The sequence below is a fragment of the Paramisgurnus dabryanus genome, chromosome 11 (assembly GCF_030506205.2).
Source record: "Paramisgurnus dabryanus chromosome 11, PD_genome_1.1, whole genome shotgun sequence".
Lineage (NCBI taxonomy): Eukaryota > Metazoa > Chordata > Actinopteri > Cypriniformes > Cobitidae > Paramisgurnus > Paramisgurnus dabryanus.
In genome coordinates, this window is record NC_133347.1 from 20370408 (window position 1) to 20395633 (window position 25226).

Genomic DNA, 25226 nt, shown 5'->3' on the forward strand with positions numbered 1-25226 from the left:
ATCAGTAGGGTTGTCACGATTCTCCAAATCCTCGATTCGATTACATTTCTGATTCTTAGGTCACGGTTTGGTTCAATTCCTTGATTTTTAGACTAGACTTTTATGAAATATCATATCTGACCTTGAACCCGGAGATACCCTGCCATGTTAGTTGTGCTACCAGTGGAAAAATATGGTACACGCACATACCTGATAAAACGAAACTTCCTGTCAGATAAACATCTGTCAGTACTTTGCACCTTTAAAACACGCTTTTATTACCGTCAGATGAGATTCTGAGACTATACCCCAATAAGTCATGTTTAAGTGCTGTTTTCATAACTCTGAAGCAACTGAAATAAGTTGTTGTGAAACTGAAACAGATCTCAGTTCAGAGAAATGTCCGGTCCTGTCACAGACGCCGCTCCACTGTTTTTTGTTTCCCATGTATAGAGCAGCTTGTGTGGTGTCTTGTCTTGTGCATCTGCCGTGCTATCTTTTAACTGGCTTTTAGATGAGGTTGACTCGCAGCAAGCCGACTGGACGTAACATGGGGCGTGGCAGCATTTTTTTATTCGAAGTTTGAGATTGTGACTTTATTTCAATCGATTTCGATCTAAAATCGAAATCGTGACACCCTTACTTATCAGTAATCCATTTTTTTAAGGATTCAAGTGTTTTTTTAAGGATTAATACGTTTCACCTCGCACAGTGTTTTGTTTGGAATACAACTGTCAGGATCCTGCCAGATCCTTGTTTGTATTTAGATCTAGTCAGCATGGCAGGGTTCTGACAGTAAAATGTTTTATGTGGGAGATGCGTGGTTTTAATATTGATTTATTCTGACCACGCATTTCCCGGGTTTCGTCACTTTTTCCCTGATCCCTTACTTGTGTTTATTTTCAGGTGTGTGTAATTATTTTCTCCCTATTTAAGAGTCCTTGTGTTTGTTGCCCATTACGGGTTCGTCTGCGTTACTGTGTTGTTATTGGCTCAGAAAGTCTTACCAGTTTGTAGTTGCCTTGTTTTGCCCGTGTTCTTGTTAATGTTTAGTGTTTAGTTTAAATGTGAAGTTTAGTATAGTCCTGTGTTCAATATTGTTATCCTGTTTGTTTGCCCGCTCGTGGGATTTGTTTTTCTGTTTTTGATTAAATAAATTATTTGTACCTCCGTATCCGCATCTGGGTTCTATCTTTGTCCCGATTCCTGACAACAATGAAATACATCACTTCCGGTCAGCGTATCGCATGTGGTGTAGTCGCAACTTAAAAAAATTTAACAGATCCAACTGTCAAACGGATCCGAAGATTACCAGGGTTCCCATGGGTCCTTGAAATTCTTGAAAGTTTGTGAATCTGGGGGAAAAAATTCAAGGCCCTGGGAAGTTTTTCAAAATATACATACATAGAATACAGGTCATTGAAAGTGCTTGAATCTATTTTATGCAAGAAGTTTTCTTGAAAAAAATCCATATTATTCCCTGTGTAGTGTAGGATAATATCATAAAAATTCTAGACTTTTTAAGCAAATTTGCTAAACTGTTCGCTTTAAATGCTTAAATCTTCTGTATGCGAATGTTGATTCATACCAAAATGCTTTTATGCATAGTTGTGTTTGACACATGAAAACGTCTCGGGTTACGTTACGTATTAAACTGTTGTTCCCTGAGAAGGGAACGAGGCACTGCCTCTCCCTTGCCATACTTCCTGGGTCCCTGTAACGCCGTCTTTGGCATTATATCAGATAAGGATATACTTCCAGGCTCCCACGTCACCCTGTCTTTGTCGTTGACGGTACATTCACACGGGGTGTAAGCGTTAACGCTTAATGGAAGACTTGTCTGAAGCGTGGCCAACGGCCAATCACAGTGGCGCAACACAAGCTCCGGTCTTCCATAAACGTAATTGGCTGGCTCTGTCTAGGTTATTAGCATAAGGCGAAAAGATTGGCTGACACACGCGTTGCCCCTTGATAAGTTGAGAAATGTTCAACTTCTGCAGCGAGCAACGGCACTGACACTGCGCCGACGGATCCACAATTCAGTTTGGCAATGTATGATGTCACCCATTGAAAGTGAATGGGAAGTGTTAACGCTTACGCCCCGTGTGAATGCACCGATAGCCTTACCCCTGGAGGCGCCCCCAAAGTGTCACTGCAGTGACGCAGCGCAAGTTCCCTCGAAGGGGAACTGTAACAATGTATCTTTAAATGTAACACGGTGTAACCTTGCTCTCACTTGAAATGTGTTCCCACATTTAGTCCTTGAATTTGAGGGTACTGGATCTGGAAAGTCCTTGAAAGGTCCTTGAATTTGAAGTAAACTAAGGTGTAGGAACACTGAATTACATATCCGCAGACGATCGGCACCTCACGCAGCCCCTTGCGACTCTCCATAGGGAATTATTGACTTCTGGTTTATTGTCTGTCATTTGTCGTGTGCAGTGGAAAGATGGCTTAAGTGCACCGGCGCCATGCGCTTCAGACCATGTGCTAAGATCGCTAAAATAGGACCCTACGTCTTAAAGCTAGTCCCAAGGGTTATGGAATTTCTGGAATATCATGAAATTTTGAAAGGCCTATTCCAGACATTGAAAGTCAGGGAATTTTTATATATATTTTTTGTCCAAGTCAAGGAATATCAGGGATTTTGTTTGTTGCTTCAAATTTTAATTAATCAAAATGTAATCCGCTTGTTAAGATGTAAGGAATGCCATTTCCGGGTCCAAGCCTCTATTGATTTCACGTGCGACTTTAATCTAAACAGCCATTTATTGGCATTGTTTATTATTGCATTTAAGCAAAAAAAATTATAAACTTACAGTGTACACTTCATTATCAGACTCACGGCGTCTCAGACACAGGTCATGAAAATTCAGTGAAAGTCAGGGAATTTGACATTTGGCTTAAAGTGGGAACCCTGTAAAGCAAAATGATGTAAATTTATGATACAGTAAAAGGTTGTGGCATCTGTCATTTGCATTACCATTTTTCATTCTTACCAAATCAAATTGCTCACCTGCCCTCAAGATATTCGAACATCTGAGAGCATTTTTTGTGTTTTTAAGATAAGAGCTCTGTGTTCCTAGAGCTAAATAAAAGACACACACGCACAGTTCCAATAGTAATTGTGTGTTTGTGTTGTATTTTGGTATTCTAGAGCTGCATTGACTGTATAAATTGGAGATTTCGGCTAACTTTAAGAATGCAGATGATCTTCTGCACCAGTGATGACTCATTCACACACAACACCCTGCAGATATAGGAGGAGAGATCGAGATTCGGGGGGTGGGAGAGAGAGAGAGAGAGAGAGAGAGAGAGAGAGAAAAGGGAGAGAGAGAGGAAGAAAATACAATGACCGAGGGAGAAATACATTGCATGCTTGGTCACACACAGGGAAACTTGTTAATGCATGCATACACACATGCATATACATTATGATAACTGGAGTCAACTTAGCTTAAGGTTATCCCACATGACAAAAAATTGTGGCTGACATTTATATGTATGTGTTCGTCCATGTGTCCTGCTGCTGTATTTATCTATACTGTGTATATAGTCTTCTGTGTGTGTTAAAAAAATTACTTTGACATTTAATTGTGCCGCTCTGAATCCACAACCTTGCAATTAAATTGTAGCTTGTTTATGCATGTGCACATTTGCCTGAGGGTACATTCTGTGTGTTTGTGTACTACCATTATGAACCACCAAGGCCAGTCCATAGTGCAAAGTGAACATTTTGCACATTACATAATATTGAACAGCCCTTTCACATTCAATCAATTCTTATTCGCAGCCGTGCCACATCCACTGTAAACTAGATAGGCAGCGCTCTCCAGGACCTGACGCTTTGACTGAATGTGAGCATAGAGTGAGTGATGTGTGATTTCAAACAAGATCAGGCTTCAGAGATGAATGAGGTTTGCTTTTAGCACAGTAGGGTGCGTTTGTCCTGCAATCTGCACCGCTCAGCGTTTAAGTTGTAGCCTATAACTGCTATTAATACTTACATTTACATGCATTTGGCAGCCACTTACTGTATATCCAATGCAACCTAACAGTGCAAGCAAGTTATACGTTTATCAATACTGAGAATCAAACCCATGGCCTTTTGTTGACAGGTACCAACATACAGTAGTAAAAGAATCTAGATACTGTATTACTATTAACTAACAGGGTCACAGTATTTGCACTTTGGCAGGTAGCATTAGGGTGTTTTTTCAAAATAATTTTGGATGGAAAAAGTTATAGTTTTAAGATCTCAATGGTTTCTGAGTTTACTGTTTCTTTACCAATTGTAAAAAGTTTTTTTGCCAACCTACAATAAGCTCTTATCCTTCAAACCATCCTTACTTACTCTCGCCCGCTTTGTTTCTGTCTCTCTAAGATTCGTCTATTTTTAGCCCGGTGAGTCAAAACCCTTTCCATTGGCGGGACATGATTGCTCAAATAACTTGCTATACCCAGGAGGTTATAATGGTCTATCGCTGACCGCTGTACACTAGCCATCACAGGAGAACTGCATTGTAGAAGATGAAAATGCTGGGCCATATTTTAAACGTGCCAACAAATCTGCCACATGATACTTTAGCACCTCATAAAGGTATTAAGTTCCGAATAAGTTCACTTTGTGACAACCCTATGATAAATGAACAGTAGATATGACAGTGAGTATGAGCTTTAACCTTGCTTTGTGCTGGATGAATGAGACTCCAGGTTTCTTGTACGTATAAACTTCTCGGATGACATATGGACTGATATGAGAACTGATGGGATCAATGAAGTCTGCCTGAAACCTTTTTATCTGTCTGAATGAATGTATGTGCCTTCGATCTGAATATAAAGTGTTCAGGGTTACCACCACTTATCGAAGCCTATTTAAATCATCAGTGTGTATTACTATTTGCAATGTGTGCCTGTGTTTTCATTAGGGCTGTCAGTCTATTAAACGTTTAATTGCATGATTTATTGACTAGTTATAACATATCAATATTTACAGGACTAAAAGTCACACTTTTTTCATAGTTTGACTGGTCCTGCGACTTGTAGTCAAATGCGACTTATATGTCAAAATTAATTTAGATGTACCAAGACAAACCATTCCCGTCTACAGCCGCGAGAGTTCGCTCTATGCTGCTCTTGTATTTATGTAATTCAATGGATTCAGTGATGTGGAATGACCTTTTTGAACTTGATTTGGCTTGTTGTATTATTTCTGTATAATTTCCCAGGTATGTTCTGTATGCTATTGTGTTCGGTGAATAAATGTTTATGTTGCGTTAGCGTACGGACACCTCTTCAGCCTGCTTGTCTGTGTGCCATTGTTTAGTTGAATAACTTGGGCTTGGATTTTGTGAAATCATTTTCTAAGTAAACACAATATATAGTCAAGTGCGACTTATATATGTTTTTCCCACTTCAAAACGACTTTTTGACTGATGCGACTTATAGTCCGTGAAATACTGTACTTCAAAAAGCATGCCCATTTTTACTAATTTAATTTAGGTTTTAGGTGTGCTCAGAATGTGTCTGAGAAGTTTCAGGCTCAAAATACCCCACAGATTATTTATTATAGCATATAGTCCAAAATCCCCCTATTTGGCTGCTAGCAAAAAAGCACTGTTTTCATGTATGTACCTTTAAATGCAAATGAGCTACAGCTCCTTACTTTTACCAACAGACATTAACTCTTTCCCCGCCAGCATTTTTAAAAAAAGTTGCCAGCCAGCACCAGCATTTTACATGATTTTCACAAAAGTTTAATGCCTTCCAGAAAATGTTCTTCTTTAAATATATAAATAAACAATATATCAGATGAAAGAACAACCCCTCTGCTTTCAAACAAAAAAAAGGTTTCATCCTACCTTCATTAGTTCTCTTGTAATCACCTCTCAAACATGGATAGGTTTCTTCAAAAACACCTAATTTTGAGCAAAAAGCTGAGATAATTCCATTTTTGCGAAGGACTTTTGATAGAGATCAGATGCAGAGCGATCTTTAAAACATACACGGAGTTCTTTCTCTTTCACGAGGCACTACTTCCGGGTTGTATAAGTTGCTGAAGTGCGTCACCTGGTGGATAATAGCGGTATTGCGGAAAGACGGAAAATCTCGTCATTGGCGGGGAAGCGTTTTCTTTTAATTGACGAGATATCTCGTCAATGGCGGTGAAAGAGTTAAGCACTTTTGGTTAAAAATAGATAGAATAAATCTGATTCCTGTGAATACAGTCTGATACAATAGTATCTTTAGCCACATTTGCACTACAATATACTAACAAACACATTTAGAAAAGATTTTGGGTTAAATTTTCCAGTCAGTCAGTGGCCGTGGGTAAGGCATTATCAGTGTGACATCACAATAACCAAAAAATCAAAACAGCATGTCTAATAAGACTGCTTTGGTTTAATGGGAAGTAATAAAGTAGTAGAAGGTGTTTTTGTAATGTAGGCTTGTTGTGTTCACTACCAACACACATTTATGTATTTGTAAAAGTGGATTTTGCATAACATGGGCCCTTTAACTCATTCCCTGCCAGCATTTTTTGTGATTTTCACAAAAGTTTCGCAAAATACCTTCCAGGAAAATGTTCTTCTAAAAATATATAAACATGCAAATACATCTTTCAAACAAAAGAAAACGGGAAAAACGTTTCATCCTATCTATATTTTTTCTGCTTATAATCTCTTAAATATTTTTCTTTAAAAAAATTTTTTTAAAGATTCAGAACAATTATCAAAACATACACAGAGTTTAAAATTAGTAAATGACGTTTTGGTTTAATTTTTTTTTATAAATTGGGTTAGTGCTCCATCTAGTGGATAATCGCTGTATTGCAGATTAACATAAAAATTCTTCAGGAACATGTTTTTTATACAAATCTTTTCTTTAAGTTGATGAGTTAACTCATCAACGGCGGGTAAAGAGTTAAAGACAAATCCATTTTAGGGCGCTTAAAATACTTTAACAGAAGACGTTATTGATTACGTGAATAGTAACAAGGAAGGTTATTGTGTTTTATGGTAAATATTTAGGAGATTACTTTTAGGAGACATCTTCATCAAATAAGGTGAATTATTCCAAAATTGAGATGTTATGACAGACATACACAAATGCTCTAGGTGTACAAATATAGTATAATAAATACTGTATAATTGCTCTAGATGTATTTTCAAAACTCCAAAACATATAAGCAAGCAGACAATCTAATTGGTTTGACCATAACATGAACATATGCTGTTCCTTCTGTTGGCCGGTATCATAAGCAGAAGCATTCGTGCTGTGAAATCTACTGTCAGCCGGGCTCAGAGCCCCTTGACACCCCTGTAACGTATTCATAATTGGCAAGATCTGCTTGTCATCATAATAGTTTCAAATTATGTGATCACATTCATGATGGGTGTGAAAGCTCTCGTGTGTCATGTGTGTGTGTCTTAAGTGGTTTAGTTTTAACTGTCAGCAGAAGTGCAGTGTTTATGTGATTTTAAGTGTGTATGGGTTGGCATTCTGTTTGAGGTTTAGAAGCGTCTGATCATTTTTAAAAGCTTCTTGTTTTCTCACCCCTATCTATTTTTCTCTCCCCCTCCATCAGAGACTAATGGTTGCTTTCTGTGCTTGACTGACTGCTGACTGACTGAGCTCAGGCATCTGTGCAATAAAGGCTGCACAGTTTGTCACCGTGTGTGCGCTCTTGTCTGCAAAGAGCTGCTGACAAACATACTTCAGTTTTTTCTTTCGCCTCTCCATCTTTTTCTTGCTTGTGGTGGTTGTTTTCTATTCGTTCATTATTTCACTATTCTGAGCAGGGATGCTCTTTTAGACTTTGTGCTTTTAGCGTACAACAGCTGTTTTTCTGCAAAACAGCAGGGCTTTGAATCCCTCATATTTTACTTTTTTCTGCTTATGCATTTTTTGTAATAAATGTAGCTTGGGCAGAAATGTATACATGGGGCAAAGATTTCCACACCATGACGTGTTCATGTTGGGGTCTATCGAGCAATCTATTTTAGGTAAAATAAATCATTTGTGTGAGGAAAACAGGAAAGGAAAACATGAAACTGCATCATATGACTCCTTTCACTGAATCTGTTTTATTAAGGCTTCATATGAAATCATCACACACGTGATCTCATTATAGTTCAACATGATGTGGCACGGCATGTTATTGATTTTTAATGTTGGAGCACAGAGAGTCCTCTGATGCAGTCTGTTGTCATCATGACTGTCTATCCAATCAGCACATCACACTGATGCTGATAGCTGCTATTTCAGACAGATGCTATATTTAGTTGTTAGTGGCAAACACAGGGCATTTTCAGCTGCCAGGATACAGACAGTGCACACAACACTGTTTATCAACCTTTTGTGGTCCGTTTGCTGTCGTGACATAGTTTGAACTGTAATTCACTAGACTAAATGTCATTATCTTCTAAAACAACAAATTGGTTTCGTCATTGGTGTCTGTAGCTCCAAGGAAATGAAAAGAAATGCAATTGTCTGGGTGATTTGTCTGGAGAAAGAAGTGCAAAACAGAGAAAGGTCACGTTTGTCAAGCATCATTCTTTATTTATCTCACTTTTTTCCTAACCTACATCTATTTCTATATCTTTAATGTCCCAGTTTTCCTACTCGTTTTTGATCTTTTTAATACTCTGTTTAAATGCAAGATCATTCTGAGGTCTGAGTGAGATGTCAGATTTGCAGCAGGTCGTCTGATGTGTTTACTTCCTCTGTTGTTGTATTCTCTAGAGCAGACATTGAATGCCCTGACATTCCTGTCTCATCCTCAGATAAGGACCAGTGAGCGTGACAACAGTAACCAAGCTGCGAGCCAATGTCTTCCAAGTGTGTATTTTCAGGAATTGGTACACTACCAGCGTTCAGTTTGGGTCTCTACCAAATGAAAGTGCTTATGTAATTCAAGAGTTCATTTATCAATCATTGTTTTTATCATGCCTGTAAACTGAAGGGTGAAATGTTATTGCACAGAGTACAATATTGGCACTGAGCAAGTCACAACCTCAAAGACACCAAGAGAAAAAGTGCAGTGTTGTCACCTTATTTATCACACAGTAGACATTTTACGCCAGGACACACCCCTTCACCTCATGCAGCTCTCAGTTGGATGGGAATCACATGCCACTTGATTGCTGTCCTGTCTCTGGCACTATCAAATTACTGGGTTGTTTCAACCCATGGTTGGGTAAAATATTGACAAACCTAGCTATTGGTTTAAATGAAGTTAGAAAATATCTGTTTGGCCCAACACTCTAAAAAAACGATTCGTTGGCTGAACAACCATTACTTATTAAACACAAAAAAACTTAGTATTTATAACTTTTCAACCTCTACTTAACATATTTAGTATGTGTAACACAAAATTTCAAGTTACCAGGTGAACTTAAGTGTATGCAAATATAAAATGAAAAAACATAAGTAATGCCATCTACTATAACAATTGCGTCCAAATTAAGTTAATTTAGCATAACATTTTAAGTAACTATAGAGCCACATGGTATGCAAGTTTCCCATGATGCCTTTCCAGCCAACAATTTTGACATCTGTCGTAGCCGTTTTGTGAAGCACATGCCCTGTAAAAAATCCAACTTCAAAATGTTCTTTTAACAAAGATAATTAAGGAGTAAAGTTTTTCTTGTTAAAGGGCATCAATTAATTATTTTGTGTTCACTAAATGAAATAAGCATAATCATCCAGCTAACAAATATTATTTGTTACAAGTTTTTGTCCAATTCATTTACCCAACTTGCCAAATTGAGTATTCTGAACAAGCAATAAAAAAAAACAATGGTCGGGATGGTTCCCAGCATGCATTGCGACATGTTCACTTCTTTGGTTAATATTTACAAAAAAAAGATGACTGTTTAATCTTTGCTGGCTTTATTTATGTTGATATGTTGTTAATGTTGTATTGAGAAAGAATGATGTTTGTTCATAATTGAGAACTGTGTGTTCAGTGTAGAGGACGGCACAGTGGGTTAGCGCACATAATTGTTACCTCACAGCAAAAAAAGGTCTCTGGTTCAAGCAAGAGCTAAGTCAGACAAAGACTTTGTTCAGGAGACCTTTCTGTGTACACTCCCACAGTTCAAAACATGCAGTTTAGCTGAATTGGATATAAGAAATTGCCCTTTACCCAACTTTACTCAAAAAAATGATGTGTTGGATTTACTTAAAATATATATGCACCATTTTTGCATCACACTTTTTAAGTAATCCCAACTTGGAATAATTGTACTTAAAATTAACAAGAAAATATGTGTTATATGAACTTAAATATTTGAGTTCATGTAACATTCTTTACTTAAAAATGTAAGTACATAAAACTTATAAATTGAGTAAAATTATCCAAGTTGGGATTACTTAAAAAGTGTGATGCAAAAATGGTGCATATATATTTTAAGTGAATCTAACACATAATTTTTTAGAGTGAACCATGTTTTGAAACAACCCAGCATAGCTTAATTTAAACCAAACAGTTGGGTTTGTTCATATTTTACCCAACAATGCATTTTTAGATTGAACTGAAAGCAAGGGGGAAACTTGATTTATTGAGCGGCAATCACTATTGATTCCCATCGGATTGAACCTGAAGTGCTCATGTACTGTATACAGTAGATCATTGGTAGGAAATTGCATATAGCAACACAAACGGTCATGGGTTTGAACCCAGGGAACCAGGGCCGGAGTGGGGCCACTTTTCAGCCCGGGAGTTTCAGGCCCAAGACCGGCCCACTTTTTCCATAGTGTTATTCCAAATTAGCACTTTTTTTAAATTGGATAAATAAAGCAACAGTTCAGCTCTTACTATAGTTTTTATTAATATCATGGTTCAACAAATAAGGTAAAAGTTAAATAATATTTCACTTAAGATGAGAAGTTAACAAAAATATTCCTCTACACTCTAAAAAAGGCTGGGTTACTTTTGACCCATAATGGGTAAATATTTGACAGAACACATACTGGGTTAAAAATAACCCAATGTTGGGTTGTTGTTGTGCAACCATGGATTATAATAACCCAACAGTTGGGTTAAAACAACCCAGCACTGGGTCAATTTTAACCCAGCAGCGTGTTCTGTCTAATATATAAAATATATAAATAACCTAGCCCTTTTTAGAGTGTATTCCATAAGGAAAGGTTGATAAATTATTAGCATTGCTAATGCTATGAGGCCGATGATAAATGCAAATAGAAATTTTAAAGTCCTTATTAAAAAAGAAAACAATTTGATAAAAATATTGAATACAATATTGGGTAAATGGCATAACAAGTGATTTATAAGCTTTTTTAGGCTGGTCATTTTTTACTGGGAAAACAAAAGGTGTTATAGGGTTGTGAACACAACCTGAGGGTTAAATAACTTTAATTCATGTTGTTTACTCATGGCCTCCTCATTTTCAGTGGGGGACTGCTCAGAAGCTGCTTGCATAATATTTTTAAAGTCTATGAATCGCCATGTATACACAAAGGGTAATATTTTAACAAAAAAATTTTTTGGCTTGTAAATAGTTTGACAACGGTATTAGCCAAATAAGTACGTTGCTAATGCTAATCATTACTAGGCTTATTTCTCTTTAAGTTACCTGTTGTCACTTTTGTTTGTCCTCTTGAAAATAAATCTGTAAGTTTGGCACATTTGGCAGCATCCTCCTCCAATGGATTTTTTCTTCAACCTGTGTTTTACGCCCTCCTCCTCTCAGACGCGTATTGTTATGGTAGGGCCGGCCCAGCCTACCGGAGAAAAGTTTTCTTGGACGTGCTATGGACCGAACCAACTCTATGGGAGGGGAGGGGAAAACTCCCTCACATGGTACAACCCATGCAGAGGCTGCGCGCTGCACTGTCAATGCGAAACGTGTGAAGTGTCATTTAAGAGAAGATAGACTCACTAACGTGACAAATGTAAAAAAAAAAAAACTCTCGACCGGCCCAAAAGTGAAGCGGCCCACCGGGAATTCTCCCGGTTCTCCCGATTACCCACCCCGGGCCTGCAGGGAACACACATACTAATAAAAATTAAAAAATGTATACCTTGTAATGCAGGATAAAGACATCTGGCAAATGCATAAATGTAAATGTGAAGTGTTTCTCAAAGGAAATTACTTTTACATTTCAATGACAGGGCAGTTAGTTAATAGCTGGAATCCAGTTAGCATTTTGTTTTCATACTATTTCATACTACCCAGGTTTTTTTTAATGGAGATTTATACATCTTCCGAAAGTAGAATAAAAAACTTTCCATTGATGTACGGTTGCTAGTATAGTACAATATTTGTCCGAGATGCAACTATTTGAACATCTGGAATCTGAGGGTGCAAAAAAAATCTAAATATTGAGGAATATCTCTTTTAAAGTTGTCTAAATGAAATCCTTTGCAACTGCATCCACTTACAAAAATAAAGGTCATGATATATTTATTGAAGGGAATTGACAAAATAGCTTCATGGAACATGATTTTTACACAATATCCTAATCATTTTTGGTATAAAAGAAAGATAGATAATTTTGACCCATGCAAAGTATTCCTGGCTATTACTACTAATATACTCGTGCAACTTGAGACTTAACTTAAGTTTAGAGTTTTAAGTTTAGTTTGTTGACAATATTATGTAAAAGGTAGGATGGTATGCATGCATATGTGCCATAAAGTTCATTTAAAGTAAAAATCGATAGAAAATTCAGCTTTGATCACACTGATTGTATGGCAAGACCTGTAGAAAGATCGTTCTAAAATTCAACCATAATGCTGGGCTGTTTTTTGTACTCATGGTAAGCTCACATTATGGACATTTTGTAGGTTCATTCAAACCAGCAGTCAGGTTTTCATATTTTACCCATCCATGGGTTGAAAGCAGCCCATTGTTTACACTGTAGGTACTGCCCCATTACAGTACTGTTGTATACTGTTAGTTTGTCATATAATTATGCAAAATTGGGTGGAACCCTTGTTTTCTATAATGCCAACTACAGATTGATGAGAAAGTATGTTGTTTAAAATAGAAACGACAAATTCGTAGTGTAGAAGGAGGGCATGTATGTGTGTGGTTTGTGAAAGGAGGAGGAGGTTTTGAACTGTGCAGGTCCTGCAGTCCAATCTCTGTGCAGACCAGAAAATTAAGCAATTTGTTATCCACTGGGTCTCTGCAGGGCTGCCTCCTCAGCACTTTTCCCTCTCACTGTGTGCATGTTTGTGTGTATGTGTGAGAGAAAGGGAGACTGTGTGTACTTTTAGTTGTTATGTGCAGTGTGTGTATGTTCCACTACATTACCTTAATTGGCCGGGTCTGTTTTCTGGGTCCTCTGCTAAACTCAGAGCAAAGCTCAAGCCTCTTTGCTTTCCTTTCTGAGTCACAGACATGCTTAAATCTCATTTTGGCCCCTCTTCTGTGTGTTTTCCTGAAAATCTAATGCCAGACCTAAAGCCAGTTGTGTTTGTTACAGATAAAGAATCGTCACTCATGCTGTTTTCCAAATCTAGGTGAGCTGTTCATAAACAGTAGGCAACATTTTAAAGGTGCAATGTGGGACTATTAGAAAGATCTTTTAAAAAGAAATGCAATATAATATACATACAGTAACTAAATTATCAGTGGCGTACAGTATAAGAACCTTACATAACTGTAACAATACCTGAACTGTATTGTTTTTATTAGATTAGAATGTTTAAAATGTAATTTTATACTTTCAACAAAATGTGTTCAAAAGTGTACAGATTTAATTTGGTGGATTTTTTCTTTTAAATTTCCATTGTTATTTATTATTTACTGAATTTAAACTGAATGTTTTTCATAAACAAATGTTTTAGCAGATTTTTGGATGAGTGGAGGAGAGTGGATGTCACAGAGAGAGATTATGGGCCCTATTTTAAAGATCTAAGCGCATTGTCTAAATCGCACAGCGCACAGTCTAAATGGGTGTGTCCGATTCCACTTTTGCTAGTTTAATGATGGGAAAAATGGTTTGTGCGCCAAGTGAATGGTCTAAAAGGGTTTTTCCTATTCTTGTAATGGGTAATGGGTGTGTTTTGGGCTTAACGTGCAATAAACCAATGAGAGGCTCAGCTCTCATTCCCTTTAAAAACCAGTTGTGCTGACACCATGCCAATTAACTTTTTAGATGGCGGAAAATGTAAACTTAAAACTAAGTGGAGGAAGAAGACCACCAGTTTAAGATTTATGTAAAAAATTGCGGGGGGTTTTGTATTGAAATTGTTATTTTTTGTATTAAAACCTTTAAAAGTAGTTTTCTTGCAGTCATGGAAGTAAAATTAGCAGGGTTTTAATTGCTGTAAATGTATGGATAGCCTACATGATGTGTAATCTCAAAAAAATTACATCTATGCCAGAAAATGTTTGTACTGTAAAAAATACTTTATTTGTAACAAACAAGAGATAAATAATTTACAAACGTGTAGAGGGCCGAAACCTTTCAGCACTCGGACAGCACCGTGAGTTTTTTTAAAAGCATTACATAACAGTTCTCATCTCCTATCCACAGGTACAAAGTCATCATATACAATAAATCTGTGGGATAGCATTTAAAAAAAACATTTAAAAATAGATGCAAAATTTGCATTTGTTTAAAACATTTAATTACTAACCAGGCTACAGGTGAAGCAGCTCATTACACCTTCTAACGTATCATAATGGGTCCTCATTTATGCAAGCAGTGGCGGCCGGTGACTGCTTTTCTCAATATTTAAATTTTCATATTTTAAAACGTTTATGTACTGCTGTGGTTCCATGAGTGTCATAAGCAAACACGTTTTGTTCTTCCGTTTATATGTGCATAACAAACATGTTCATTTAATAACAAAAACAACATTGCGCCTTTAGACCAGGTTTTTGTTAGTCAATGGCGTAGTCTATTTTATTTACCTAAAAATAGCAATGCACCAACCATGTGCCTGAACACACCTCATTTTCAGACCGGAACGCCCATTGGTGCAAAATTGGGCGCAAATGCGTTTGTTATTTAAACAACGTGGCGCTTAATGTGAAAATGATCATTGCGCCGGGTTAAAACTAGCAAAAGACACTTGCGTAGCGCATTGCGCTGCATTGCGCCGGGTGTATGATATGGCCCTATAAGTGTAATTTTTTTATGCTATAGGGCTGTTCAGGTGCGATTAAGACCTTTTTAGTTCACTTTGGGGAATCATCTGTCTTATCAGAGAGAGAGAGAGAGAGAGAGAGATATTTTCTTTATTACGATTTTCAGAGGAACAATTTTCATGTTATTATATAAGACTAGAGATGCTCCGATCAGCATTTTTGGAGCCGATTACCGATCACCAAGATCATGATCTGCCGATCGCCGATCAGTGCCGATCACAGAATGGCAGTGGAATGGGAATCTTTTATCTATAATCTAGCAGAGTTTACACCATTTGTTAAAAATGAAACTAATTATAAATTAGGTATATTATTGTTTTAATAGAGAATCAAATAAATAAGCACAACAACTATTTCTTCTTGCAAAGAGAAATTTAATATGCCTTTAAAAAGGTTTATGTCTGTTAAAAGTATTTAAAATAAAACACTTCACAGTCTTTACTGGATGAATTAAATATACACGCATTCGTATGAAGTACAACAGTTCTTCACTGATGAGCAGAGAGTAATTTTATTGAGAGATGAATTAGGATACTGTAGCTTTAAGACATGGGAGAGATCGTTCTCTTCACGTGCACAGATGACCAGCTGCTGTGTATGCGTGTGGCGGGTGTCCGCAAACAAGAGCAGCTGTGAGGAAAATGGAAGTTTAAACCTTCAAAACTTTAAAACGAATGCAAGTAATAAACTTTCTGCATGAGGATGCAATTGTCTGCGATAGATATGTGTTGTATACGCTGTTTGATAGGGATGTGAAGACGCATCGCGCTGAGGACCGGAGCTCGTCCTCATAGAAAATACGCATCTCTGTCAAGGCAGAGAGAGAAATCCAAATCTGCACGTCTCACATGAGCAACGGGTTACAAAATGCTTGCACTGTGTAAAATGGTCTCTAATTGCAGCCGCATCAGGAACGCTATGATGACAAAAGTAAACAGAAAGATCGGCTCATGAGATCGGCAAATTTAGCGAGTGCCGATCGCGTCATTTAATGCCGTTATCGGCCGATTACGATCGGCGTCCGATCGATCGGAGCATCCCTATATAAGACATGTCAAAATCAATTTGTTTTCATAAAGAGAGCACAAAGCCCCTCTGTTTCACATTTCAGTTTAAAAGAGGTCAAATCGTTCACAGCCTTTACATTTATTTTAAATCAATAAGCATTCTGGACTTTATAATCTTCGAAAACAGAACAGTAACATTTTGACCTGGTTTTTGTTCTATTGCCAGTTTGGTTTGACCCAGAATAAAATTCACCAATTGACATTTAAAACGCTTTTTCTGCACATACTTAAAAATTTCCATTGTTATTTATTATTTACTGAATGTGAACTGTTTTTCATAAACAAATGTTTTAGCTAAATTTTGGATGAGTGGAAGAGAGCAGATGTCACACACTGTAAAAAAAATCCGTAGAAATTTCAATGTTATTGCAGCTGGGTTGCCGGTAATTTACCGTAGATTTACATTTATGTTATTTACTGGCAAGAGCTTGTTCAAAGTTAAATAAATTTTAAATATTAACAAGTCTTTATCTTTACAGAATAAAACTATACAATAACAGCCTCATGCAAAGCATTCTGGGAACCAGAAATCATCATCAACCTTTTTCTGTTTTTTGCTTCAGATTTTGTTTCCCAGAATGTTTTGCTTGATGCTGTTTTTTTAGTTTTACTCTGTAAAGACAAAGACTTGTAAATGTTTAATGTTCATTTAACTTTGAACAAACTCTTGCCAGTAAATAACATAAATGTAAATCTACGGTAAATTACCGGCAACCCAGCTGCAATTTCTACGGATTTTTTTTACAGTGCAGAGAGAGATTATGAGTGTAGTGTAATGTTTTTTTTTCATACTAGGGCTGTTCAGGTGAAATTAAAAGCTTTTTAGCTCGCACCTGTTTTCATTTAGGATCGAGAGAGGTTGTGCCATAGACAGTCAGGGCAGCCCTGTAACAATCATAGACATTTAGAGGGACATGAAAACCACTTTTGCTGCTCAACCACTTCTAACAGCTCCACCAGACGCCATTTTATCCTTTCAAACCAATCATTGAACCACACACGCAGGATTGTGGGAAATCTGAGGCAGCTATATATCTGGTGCTTTTAAACATTTAGGGCATTTTAGAAGACAGGATGTTACATCAACATTGCATGTGGGTGAGCCAGAATGTTGAGAATTCACACTACAGGCCTCACAATCAGTTTTGTTGATTTTGTCAGTACCAATGTGAGAAGCTGTTGTATATAGAAATTAACAGATTTATAGATATACTTGATGCAATAAAAGACTTGTGGCATTTATGTCTTGATTTGTCAGGGCACTTGTATGCAGTTCAATAATTTAATTAATGAATAATTAATTTATAATTGCTATTTTAATAATTTAATGATTGATTAATTCTGTAAATAGGCTAATGATAGTTCTAATGCAGGAAAATATCTTTCTTTCTTTTTCTTTTTTGTATATATATGTTGCTGGTCCTTTTTGTATGACAGAATATGTGCCTTTAATTTGTGTCTCATCATCGCTGCTGTGCATGTTTTTCTCTTTCATGTGAGTCAATACTTATGTCTAGCATTGAGTGAAGCAGCCCTTAAGCAGTGAGCTCTCACACACATTATGTAATTGAGTCAGCCTTTTCCAATGATCTGTGATCGGGAACAGCTGAGAGGATTTGAGTGTGTCTGGATCACAGCCGGGAGATGTGCCAACAGATCCATGAGTCTTACATGTATAGAGTCAAATTCATCCATGATATTACTTATGTGTGCAGAAAAAATGTGTGTTTGTGTAGTTTGACTTAGACAAAGACAGTTAGAGTGATGTGTGTTTTGTGACAGTGTTACAGCAAGCCTGAGCTTTGTGTGTTAGAGAATATGAAGCTTATATGCTAACTTATGGGTTAATCAGGTTGCCACAATCAATATTTTTGTCTTGTCGTCCAGCAATAAATACATTTAACTGGATTATATTAGGATTAATATTCATATTAAATTTATTGATAATACAAAATGTGATTTTATCAGCTGACCTTGCTGGAGCATGAGTAAGGTGGTTAGACAGGGACTTTTCCTTTCGTGACTTTTAGCTGGGAGTCAGTCTGCTACATTTTTATTATTATTACAAATATGGCACTTGTACAATTCTAGTATTCAGGCTTTTGTTTTTTAACCTTGGTAATGTTTGGCCAACCACAGTTTCTAACCTGTGGCTACTGTGGTCTTACTAAAAAAGTAAATAACCGCAGGAACACACTAAACAGATATTTCTGCATGGTTTTTATTGCAGTTTATTTCGTCATCCTTTTTAATGAATCACCTGGCTGCAATTCAGTTTATCAAGGGACAGTGTTGGTCAGTTTTCTTTAATTGAGATTCATACATCATCTGTAAGTTGAAAAATTAAGCTTTCCATTGATGTATGGCTTGTTAGGATATGCCAAGATAAAACTATTTGAAAATCTAAGGGTACAAACTATTTTTTTCCAATTAAATTGCCTTTAAAGTTGTCCAACTGAAGTGCTTAGCACTGCATCCACTCAAAATAATAAAAGTTTTTATATATTATTATTATTATTATTTAGACATTTTCAAAATATTTTTTTGAAATATAAGATCTTTATGAATGAATGAAATATGTTTATTTCGATCCATACAATCAATTATTCACTCATAATTCAATTTATTTATATAGCGCTTTTCACAATTGTTTATTGTTTCAAAGCAGCTTTACATGAGTAGATGTAGGGGGAAACACAGAATAATCTAGGTAATATAAGAAGTAGAATACAGCGGTTAAGAATGAACCATACAAGCGGCAAAGTAATAATGTAACGTATACAGTAAATTGCTAAGTTAAGCCAAAGTTGGCTGACTCTCCCGGGGATGAAAAAACCCAGTGGAAAAACTCCTAGAAGGACAAAAAACCCTTGGGAGAGATTAATATATATATTTATATATACCCGTTAGAGATAGGAAGCGGGTAAGCAGATTAAACTGGTTCAGCCGGTGGTCGTTGGTCGCGTATCGGCTGGGCATCACGTTGAAGGACAGCCAGTAGATCAGTGGTGTGGTGACCTTCACAGCAACAGGAACTGGGTCTGTTTGTCTCATTGTCCTCGGGGTCGAGGACGAGACAGGGAGAGAAAAACAGAATTCTATTAGCATAGGGGCCGTTCGCATGTAATGCAAGTGTCATAAAGTATTGTGGTTTAAAATCCGCTCGGTCCCAGACAGGCTACCTATTGCGGCATAAGTATATTACCCATATGAGGTATGTGAGTGCTTTGTTCTATACAAACTAACTATTGCGGGATAAGTACATTTACTGGACATTTTATGTGAAGGCTTTGTTAAAGAAGAATGTCTTAAGTTTAGATTTAAATTGATCGACAAATTGATGATAATTTTCATAAGAAAATTATACATAATAACTGAAACAGGTGTAGGCTTAAGCCAATGCTTATTATCACTGTAAAAAAATTCCGTAGAAATTACAGTGTTATTGCAGCTGGGTTGGCTGTAACATACCGTAGATTTAAATTTATGTTATTTACTGGCAAAAAAAATTTCAAAGTTAAATGAACATTAAACATTTACAAGTCTTAGTCTTTACAGAGTAAAACTAAAAAAACAGCATCAAGCAAAACATTCTGGGAAACAAAATCTGAACCCAAAAAAAAACAGAAAAAGGTTGATGATGATTTCTGGTTCCTAGATTGCTTTGCATAAGGCTGTTATTGTATAGTTTTATTCTGTAAAGATAAAGACTTGTCAATATTTAAAATTTATTTAACTTTGAACAAACTCTTGCCCGTAAATAACATACATTTAAATCTACAGTAAGTTACCGGCAACCCAGCTGCAATAACATTGTAATTTCTACGGATTTTTTTACAGTATACCCTTTATACATACATTATCAAATAAACATCACTTCACCCCTGGACTTGATTATTTCAAGATAAAAACAAACATTTTCCACCCATTTTTTTTTATACATCTAAATGAAAAAATATACATTTATAATTTGAAAATACACATTTCATATTATAATACAATAGTTTAAATATTACATACTCAGATATTTCATATTAACTTTTTTTTAACTTTATGATTATGGAAAATGAATTTTTGGCATAAAAGAAAAATAGATAATTTTGACACATACAATGTATTTTTGGCCTTTGCTACAAATATACCCGTGCTACTTGTTTTTGTGGTCCATGGTCACATATGTCAAAATACTACAGTACAAAGAGTATTTTACTTAACTTTTTGCCGTAGTTGTAATCGGCATTGACTGCGTTTTGCCTTACCGATCCATTATATTCACCTGTTTTTGACACCAATTGCCTCCTTCAACACTCATATTGCATTGTGTTTGCATTAAATGAAATATTTGTTAATTTGTTATAAAATTTGTTGATGACAAAATTTTCATTTTTGGGTGAACTTTCCCTTTAACACCACTAATATCTATCAAATCAGATACTACTATGGTAAAGTATGACAGAAGTCTACTGCTTTGATCAACTCAAAAGATTCAGAATTATGGCCTGCAAATTATAAAGACGAAAATAAAGTCGTACCTGGGCACCAATTAACACCAGTTTACAGATGGCTGCACAGCTTTACATTCAGTGTTACACAGCATATGCAAACAGAATCAGGGGTGAAGCTGTTATATAAAAGGCTGATTAGGCCTGATAGATCGCTGTGTTGAAAAGGTTTCTCCCTTCATCCATTTAATCTCAGCGTGTGCTGTATCGATGTACCGTGCAGCCCGAGCCAGCCTGAACGCGAGGCTGGAGGGCTTTAAATGAACATCCATGCTCCGCTGTAAGACAAATGGCTGCTGATGAAATGTTAAATATTCATACTAACACTTAGAGCCATGTCGGAGGCAACCCACTGCTCTGTACAACAGCCATTAAACACCGCCACTCCCAAGATCTGCCAGTCTATATTACATAACTCTATGCTTCACCAAACAAGAGCAATGCCAAACTACAGTATGATACAGCCATTACTCTCTTTTGCAACATATGAACCCACAATGCCAAGGCGTGTTATGTAACTGTACAACACACTATGAGATATCAATAATGCTGGACATAACCAAAAAAATGTATATTCATTTTATAATTATAGAAATATATTTTTACCAATTCGAGCATGTTCAATATATCATATTTCTGGATGTGCTCTGAGGTAGATTAAAGGGGTTGTTTTTTCCAAAACAGAGGAACCGTGACATTGTTGCAAAGTATATTTTAAAGGTTAAATAAAAGATGAATATATTCTCATACTGTTTTTTATAAAGAAATGGAACGATGGTATTTAAAGTAATAATTTAATCATTTACTGCACCACTTCAGCAGTATAAGCAGAAATGCATCAAATCAGACTTCACCTGTCCACCAAGTAACTATGTATTTTAAATAAACTAGACAGATTCTGTAAAATCAGATTTTGAGCAGTATTGCTTGTTTGAGTGGGCAAAGCGTTTGTAATCCAAGCTATAAAATCTAGCCAGGCTTGAATGGTCTTATGTGATTTATTTTGTTTACACTCCCCCTCCTGTGCTGCTGCGTTGCAGATTGAATTTGCAGATCATAGCTGTTTTTGACAACACCTGACAACATTGAGGTTGGTTAGATATCGAGATTAAAATATTGTCCTACTTTTTGAGAGTGGAGGGTGTATATACATTTCTCAAAGGATCAGTAGTTGTAACATCGAAAAAAGTTTGTACTGTAAATACATGTTTTATTGGCCTCTTCAGTCACTAACTTTAGTCATTGTCAAGCATTTTTCAAAACCTCTTGGACATAAGAAACTTGAATTACACTCATCCCATTTTTGCTTTCAGTAATGGTACAGAATTATAGTATACAATGTTGTTCTTCAATTATTGTACTTTATTATTAGCTTTTTGGTTGTGAATACCTGCAACCTGCATGCGTCCAATGCAACAATAAAATCTATAAGTAGATTTAAAACACAAAGGACCCATCCAATATGCATGTCTTCTTTGTACATTTGGTGAAGAAAGCTTTAATTTTAAGCCCTCAAAGTGAACATGGGTCTTCAACCGGGGGTCCACGGCCCACAGAGGGTCTGCGACAGAACTGCAGGGTGTCTGCCAAATGATGTTTAACTCTTTCGCCGCCATTGACGAGATATCTCGTCAATCAAGAGGAGAACGCTTCCCTGCCAATAACGAGATTTTCCGTCCTTCCGCAACTTTTTAAACCCGGAAGTATTGCCCTATGGCAAGCGGCTGCATGTCCGTGTCTGTTTTAAAGATCGCTCTGAAGGGGATCTCTATGAAAAGTCCGTCAAAAAAAATTTAATTATCTCTCTTTTTTTGCTCAGAATGTGGTGTTTTTGCAGAAACCTACCCATATTCAAAAGCTGATTACAAAAGAACCACTGAACGTAGGATAAAACGTTTTTTTTTTTTTTTTTGAAAGCAGAGGGACTGTTCTTTCATTTGTTATATTGTATGTTTAAATATTTAAAGAAGAACATTTTCTGGAAGGCATTAAACTTTGGTGAAAATCATGAAAACGCTGGCGCTGGCAACTTTTTTAAAAAACGCTGGTGGTGAAAGAGTTAATCACAAGCTATTTTCTGGTTAAAAATGAAACATGTACAGAAAGTTACAACCAGTGTTCTCTTTAAGTTGTGCATGTGCATGGTCGCATAGCCTTATTGAAGGTCCGGCGTTCAGTGCAATTTTAGCCTGCGGACAATAAAAAATATCTGAAGACTTAGCGCCCACTCAGGAAGCAGCAGTAGCAACAGAAAAAGCATAATAAAATATAGGCACATGTAGGCACGTTTGTCGGTTTACAGAATGTTATTTTGGAATCATCACCACTTTTCTTGTCTTTCTGAACTTGGACGGCTGTTTAAAGCTATTCAGATTTGTGATTGCTAAAGCGCTGATTTGACAGGCAACTGACACCACACCATGTCTGCATTATAAACAGTGACAAAACTATAGATCGTATTTAAAATCATGAAAACGCACATCGTGATGGTGCTTGGTTCTCGGGTTAAAATCCGGATTTATAGCCCCTATCAAAAAGTTGCCCCAAAGAGATGCTGCGAACACATTTCATGTAGTTCTCCTGAGTCTGATATGATGCTCTGCAGAAAAAAAACCATAATAACTCAAATTGTGACAATGATGATCCACGAGAACGGCAACGGACCTCAGAATTATAAAGTAGCACAACCTATTTGTGCCATCCACCATGATCAGTCATCTTTATAAACTGAAAGCTGAGGTTCAGGTAACTGTGTAATTGTCCATCTCCCATTAAAATGAAAATGCAACACTGCAAATACCTTAAAATAATTAATAATTGAATCTACTTTAACAAAAAAATACACACAGAAAATTATGCATGTACAACAACAGCTTAATAGTGCACTGTCTTAATGGCTGTGTGACAATATGGTTTGTTTCTATTTATAAAACAGTTAGTTCCAGTACATGATTCTGATGGGGGTCCTTCATCCGAAAAACGTTGAAGACCGCTGTGTTAACGGGATTATCCAGCATTAATGCTCATCAAATAGTCTAAACAAAGGCTAAGCTTAATTCACAAATTACAGTTTCTAGGTGCTTGCACTTATGGTGACTAAAGGGGTTTGTTTGTAATGTCACCCCTGTCTCTATGTCGCCATGTGCACAGTTTGTTAGCTAACAGTTGAACAACCAGTATCTCTCTAATCCATTCATCCATCCTCATTTAGTATTGGTATTAGGCCTTATGTCTTCCCATCCCAGGTGTCACTTAGCAGGATTTATGTTGCCATTCACTAATACCTGCGTGGATGCTCACACATGTTCACAGCTTTTACTAAGACTGATTCACCTATTATGAGGATGCAGTGTCCATCTACTGTACACAGATACCTACACACAGGCACACACAATATACCTTCCTCCCTGGAGCCCAATGAAAGTCATTAAACCTTGGCAGGTACAGTGTCCTTTAAAACGGCGTTGTAAGGCAAACCTTTTGAAAATGACCTATATTATGGTCCTACTCTTGTCTATGTGTGGGTTTTTGTGTGGATCACAGTGAGATCTAATCAGAGACTCAGCATTGGAGAGTTATCAGTCTTGTGTGTAACGCTGAGGTTTGGATAAGACAGTGCTGACGTCCTATTTAAAGGTGAAGTGTTGTATTTCTGCACCTTTAACATCATCAAATTGGTTGGTAAAACAAATAGCTCCACCCCAAAGTGTTGACACTTTTCAGATTCAATATACAAAAACTCTTACAGTTGAATCTAAAATATTTCAAAAAAAGAAATAATTTTCAAATAAAATCTTTTAAATTTGTACTATTGTCCGGTTAGTTTTATAAGCGTGAATAGATGTGTATTTATGACAGTACGGTGTACATTTCCAATTGTGCTTACCTTTGTTTTTCTTTTGTATCACATTTGTATAGTGACTTTTAGTTGTGCATGTTAGCAGTGTGTTATAGCAAATGGTTGCTATTTATAGATAGGTGATGTATTTTGGGTGCCCGCTAGCTCTCTTAATGTTCCCATACTGGTGCATACATGCATCCATATGCAAGCTGATTGTGCATTATGCCACATACAGCTTCCTAATGATTTCATTAGGCCACATCTACTCTAATAGCAGATCTATCCACCTAACATTATTTATTTTCTCTCTTCATCAGGAAACTGAGATCAGCAGGAGGAGAAAGGAGTGTGAAGTTCTCGAGGAAGAGGTGAAGAAAAGTAGTCAGTCATGTCAAACCCTGGTGAGAGTCTTTACAGGTCTTGCGAGAGAGATTTGCATGTTGTGTTTCATATCAAGACTCTTCTGACTTGCTTACTAGACGGTTTTACACTTATGGAAAGATGCATAAACAATGGAAACTGCTTGCAGGGTCACAAATGGTCTTGGTGCATTGGGAACGAAGATTTGCATTGTGAGCATTAAAGTATGGCTGCACAGTACATCAAACTCTTGTATTTTAACTATTTCAACTTTGCAGACCCGCTGGCAGGTCCAAAACTGCACTGGACAAAGTTTTCTGTAAAATAAAAGTAATTTTTTATCAAT

At 36.7% G+C, this 25226-nt stretch overlaps 1 protein-coding gene across 4 annotated transcripts in view; it reads left to right on the forward strand.

Annotated features, from left to right (window-relative positions):
* rimbp2b (RIMS binding protein 2b) overlaps positions 1-25226 on the forward strand; it is a 152726-nt gene that overhangs the window by 56419 nt on the left and 71081 nt on the right. For all 4 annotated transcript variants that reach the window (XM_073816239.1, XM_065247336.2, XM_065247346.2 and 1 more), the window contains exon 2: positions 24838-24921. The gene's annotated coding sequence lies outside the window, so the exon portion shown is untranslated. The remainder of the gene's footprint in view (positions 1-24837; positions 24922-25226) is intronic.